Genomic DNA, 6000 nt, shown 5'->3' with positions numbered 1-6000 from the left:
TTCAATCCTGGCTGAATTAAAAGGGACGGTCTTATTTATTTGCAATAGCTTAAACCAAAATAGTTTCAGATCTGATATTTTGAAAAGCAATCAGTACATAAAAAAATTGTGGTCATCAATTGGTTATAGTTTTTGCTCTCTAGGATGGTTTAAGTTAATTACTAGGCGTTCTTATGTAGTGGGTTATTAACTAACTTCAGTGCCCTGAAAATTTGAAGCTATTTGAAAAGGATAGTGCCGACTGCTAACTTCGGTGCTAATGAAAATTAATAAATTGATAGAGATGGCGTGAATTTGTAAGTCATTCAAATATAAAAAAGATAAATGATGCTTAAAACTGATAGTTTATATCCTTTGTAAACCAAACACATATGATCAAGCTTCCTGAAATTAATTTGACCCCTCATTCTCATGAGAGCACCCACAGATCTTTTAGAAGGTTTAGAGAGGGGGATGGGGGGCTCTGATCGAAACAAAATGTAAGGGGTCAAATTTTGAACAGAAATTTCCTTTTTTTTCAAAAACTGTCGTTTTCCCTTTTGAATGTTACAAAATTGTGTGGTGTTTGTATTGCTTGGTCTTCTAAGGGACAAGTGCCGTAGCCAGGATTTTTTTCAGAGGGGTTTTACTCAAATATTTTTTTTTCAGGAGGGGAGGGGGGTACACAAAAACAGTATAAAAAATTTATTTATGTACATTTTTGTTACGTTTTTACGATTCAAACAAACATTTCAGGGGGGATGGAGGAGGGGGTTAAAACCCCCTAGCCCCCCCTCTGGATATGGCCTTTCTAAGGGGTGATTGAAGCCCTGGTATCCAACCCTTTTGAGCCCCATCACTCCCTTCTCCCTTAATTTATATGGACCCCTAATCTCTTATCATACCAATTACAAGAGTTTATTTATTAGAACCTTTCTTTCATAATTTCCAGCTTGAAACTCTACACAACCTCAATTTTAGCTTGGTTCAACAGCCTCTATTTCTGCAACATCCTTTAAACTCTACAGAGAATTAGCTTTTAATTATGATATGTCTAAATAAAATAAATAAAGAATAAAAAATGGCTAATTCGGGGACCTAATTGGCTAAAACAGCTGAAGAAAATTTTGCTTCTTTTTGAAGTTGTATTTTTCTTTTGGAACCAAGAAACTGTTAATAGTTGAATTTCACGAACGAAAGGCATTACCAAATGTAACCAACTAGTCTTTTTTATTGTTCAATGTGGCAACACTGATGAAATTTGATACTGCCACAGAATTATTAAAAATAGCCATAAAATTATTAATTTAAAATTCATAATTTATTAACAATCATAACAAACATGTTAGCAGATTTGCTAGCCCCTTTTGTTTCTTTTACTTTAAGGTTTTAGTGTCAAACGGATTAACTAGCTTTTCGGTGTGCAAACGAATCGCTTTTTTATAAACAAATTTTGAAGCATATGGATTAATAAAGTTTTTGAAATAAACCTTAGCCTTATTTCCATGACCATTTTCATGAAGCAGATGGAGATGTACTGATAATGCTGATGAAGAAATAACGTAAGCTCTCCTGTTCAAATTTATTAACCCTGCTTTTCAAAACCGATTTAACATACCTAGGTCATATGAATTTTTTAAAGAGTTGACAGCAATTGATTTCCTCGACATCAAATGTTTTCTATCATATTCAAAAAGAAAAAAAAAGATCAAAGTCAGAATTGAGTTAACATCTAGATACTTCCTAAAATCCTATTTTCTAATACCCTGAACCTTTCTAACAGTCTAAAACTGTAAAGATAAATTAGATATATTTTCCTTCTTGTTTGAAAGCAAAATGTTAAATGACTGCGAAACTTTCTAAGAAATATGTTAGAAGAATCCCAATTTTTACCTATGAATAGACGTAAGATGGGCCAATAAGCAACAAATTTTTCTTTTATGATATCCTAGGTTATTTTAACTTTTAGCCAAACAAATGATTGGTAACGGAAGTCGTTTTTATGATCTATTACACCTGAGGCAGCATTAGCAAATCATCCTAACCTTATTCAAACTGGTTATCTTTGCCGATAATCTTAGAGATGGGAACATTTATGGAACAGCTCCATGAATGATTATTTAACACTTGGAGAAGTATCTCAATAGAAACGCTTACTTAGGAATAGATACTTAATGGACTCTCGAACAACTTTTGAAAACCACTTTGATCTTTCTACATCATACTCATTTTTTCAATCTTCCCTGCTTTGTTAACCATTTGTCACGTCTTTAAAACGCTTCTCAGTGTTGGTTCTTGTTTGTGCATTTCGCAGATATTTCTCATCTGTAATCTGACCTCCTCCCAGTGGCGGATCCAGAGGGGGAAGCCCTCCCTTCTAACGTAGTCTAAAGTAGTGTAATTCACTTAATTAACGCAAGTTTGCGTTAATTAAGCTTGCTCCTAACGCAAGTTTTTCGGATCAACCTATTTTGCCACCCCTCCCCCACAAAAATCCCGTATCCACCCATGCCTCCTCCTCCGTCATGGAAGTGGCTCAGAGGGCTGTCCAGTTTTACATAGTCTTCATTAAGTAAAAAGGAAACCTATCCACTTTCTAAAAGCAGGAGTTTTGATTTCAAAAGCGAATAACATAATTCGTTCTAGTCAAAGACAATCATTATGAGAAAATTTGACATTATTTTTTAACGGAGGCAACTCTTTCCAGGGATGGTTCAACATCTCAAGTGATAATTTGCCTTGACAGTGGCACTGATATTTTTATATAGCTGTTGCAGGTTTATACATTACATGTTTATATATTTTTCAGGACTTCAAGGCAGTAGGTTTTGATCCAAAAGATCTGACCTCTCTCAAAGATCTGATCTCTCAAATCATTTCTCTGCAAAATCCTACATAGCAATATTTTGTATTAAAAAAGGGATTTGGAAGATTTCAATTAACTCTAGCTAATTGAGATGCTTAGGAACTCTGGCTGGCCAAAATATTTCTAGAATAGTTTAACAAAAAAGAAACTTAAATAACAAAAAAGAATGCCTGATGCGTTTTTAATTTGAGCTATTCAGCTTGAATACCAACATTTCCATTTTTCTACTGGGTCCAAAAATCCGGTAGAATATACACCACCGGTAGGAACTGTAAAGGCCAGTGGTGTACTCTTTATATTCTTTTTCTTGAAACACCAAAATACTATTGAAAACCCACCTCGCCGAACATTGTTTAGGAAATTTTTCTAGGAACAATGGTTCGGTCTTTCCAAAGATGTGTCTACCATTTCTCTGACAATACCATGGTCCATGCAGATGCTCACAAACAGGATGACTCTTTACAAGCTTCCCTTTCCTGACAATGGAATTTCTTGCCGATAAAAAGTGGTCTGATGCCAGGATGGCTAATCTTAAGAGGTTTGAGGCTAGGGAGCCACTATTAATATCTCGATCGGATTTGATCCTTCTGGGAAAGAGAGCTGTGTGTAATTCTCTTTTAGAAACATTTGTTGATCATCCAGATTGATTATCCCTGTGCATAAGTCCTGTATTATGCCTATTACTGAATATGGACTCCCATTTTTTTTTTTAGTTCATATACTGTGCTGGCACCAAGCTATAAGATCTGAAATTGGGCTTTAATGGAGAGTTGCAGCAGAGATCTGCAACGATGTAGTGATCAGAATGAGGTAGCTTTACAATCTTTCAGTGATAGATCTCATGTGGCAACAATGGATAATTTCTTGAAGAATACCAACAACATTCCCTCTGACAAGTTATATCTTTTTAGATCACTGTATCCCAAGCCAATACGACAAACAGGTAGACATATTGCAGTAGTAGCAGCAGTAGCTGACATGTTATCTTTTCATAGTAACCAAAAGTTGCCCATAGTAACCAAAAGTTTAAAAATCTGATTTGAAAAAAAACTGCGTAGTGAGACAAAATCGCCATCTTACACTGAATGAGGAATAGTAACTATTGTTTCGGTTAGTCTTAAGAGTAAAAGTTTGTTCAGAAAACAAATTTATGGTGATTTCAATAAAGAACCTAAACTCCTTGAAAATGGCATTGGATTAAATTAAAAAGTGTACCATAAGAATGAGAATGGTCTAAAATTTTTTGTAAAATAATTAGAGTCCCCCCACCTTGAACAACAAAGAAAATCACTATTTTGCATGGGTAGCACTGATGTGTCCTTTTCTACTTTTTTTTAACCAGGGCTAGTGAATTACCAGAACAACATAATGAGATGTTTAATGGCACATTCGAACAAAAATTAAAATTTCTAGTGCCCTTTTTAAGCAAAAAAAAAGTAAAAATTTTACAAGAGGGAATGGAAATCTCCTAGCATTATTTGAACCGTCAAAAATTATATAAAACAAATCAACTGGAAGTAAGGAACAACATTGAAACTTAAAACGAACGGAAATCGTTCTGTATATGACGGGGGGGGGGAGCTTTTCCCCATTAAAAAAAAATAGATCATCGTAGTGTATGTTCTACATGAAATTTAAATTAAAAACGGGGAGAGATTAACTTAAAAAAAAGTGAATGTAAGGGAAGCAAAGAGCAAAATTGAAACTTAAAACGAACACAAATTATTGCTTCACAGTTAATCTACCATACATTGATAAAACTAGTGCAAATGAACGAACTGATAATATTTTCCCATGTTTGTATGATTATAGAAAACTAGCACTTTACTGAAAACACCCAAAGGCCAGTATAAAAAAAGAAAACAAGAATACTGATTTAGGAGTCAAAAGTGAGTCCACAGCCTGACGACAACACGCTAATCTATAACGCTTTTCATTGTTTCACACCAGCTCTGAAATCAGTTATTTCCAGTATGAAATTAAAATTAACTTAAAATTTAAGTATAGAAATAAATGTTATTTTAATAGCCGCAAAGCCACTAAACAGCATACACAAATAATAGGTTGATTTATCAGGTAACATTTTGGTCTCAACAGCTATATCACCGACAGTGAGTAATACATAATTTTTAATTGTAAAATAACACACTAGAGTGTAATTCGAAATGAAGAATAAATAAACCATAATATGAATTCCGGAAATCCGGATATTTCTCTCTATACAACGGAATATTTCAAGTTATGATACAAATTCTAAAGGTAGTCTATAGTCCTAATAATATCAAGATGGCTTCACTCCGGATATGCCTACAAACTGATCATTAAATGTCCTTTTAAGAGCCAAAACGTGATTCCATCATTGCACTGAGCTCCCTGTGCAGAAGTGATACCAAATTACACGAAAAAGGGCAAAAGTCCTAAAATGCTTTATTTTTTTAAAACCTTAATCGGTTTGCTTCTACTTTTGGTGTCAAAACTCCTAAATTATTTTGTGTTTTCAGTAAAGCGCTAGTTTTCTATGATCATACAAACATAGGAAAATATTATCAGTTGGTATATTTGCACTAGTTTCATCTTATATGTTAGATAGACTGTGAAGCAATAATTTTTGTTTGTTTTTAGTTTCAAGTTCGCTTTTTAATTTCCTTAGAAAACTATGTTTTTTTTTAAATTAATTACATACAGGAGGAGATATCCCGCACTGAGTACTGGAAGAACAGCTTTATAAGACAATGTACTTCTATTTGGAATGATCAGCTTGAAAGCTTCTCTGTCCATTCCCTTAAAAAAAAATATATTCCTTTAAAATAAACGTTTAACTAATCGCATTTCAGGTCCTAAGTTTTTAAAATCCTGGCGTGACTAATGGAAAAAATAACTATGACAGGTTTAAATAATAGGCATTTGTAAATTTTGAGGAATTTAGTGCAGAAAATCCAAAGCCATAGGACCATCAACTTGCAGTGATATAAAATGTAGTAGGTGAAATTTTGGCATAAATTTAGATTTATAATGAGCCCACATTTGCCAAGCTAAACAAGTTCTAACAGTTTGGTAACCTCATTTTCTTCGACAGTATTTGGTTTCCGGAAATTAAGAAGTTTCTGTTTTCTTTTTATTATATTTTTCTTATAATTTTCATTTTTTATTTATAT

The sequence above is a fragment of the Artemia sp. Qi Xiang Cuo genome, chromosome 19 (genome assembly GCF_049724085.1).
Source record: "Artemia sp. Qi Xiang Cuo chromosome 19, ASM4972408v1, whole genome shotgun sequence".
Taxonomy (NCBI): Eukaryota; Metazoa; Arthropoda; class Branchiopoda; order Anostraca; family Artemiidae; genus Artemia; species Artemia sp. Qi Xiang Cuo.
The sequence above is the reverse complement of the archived record's forward strand: the minus strand, read 5'-3'. Positions refer to the sequence as shown.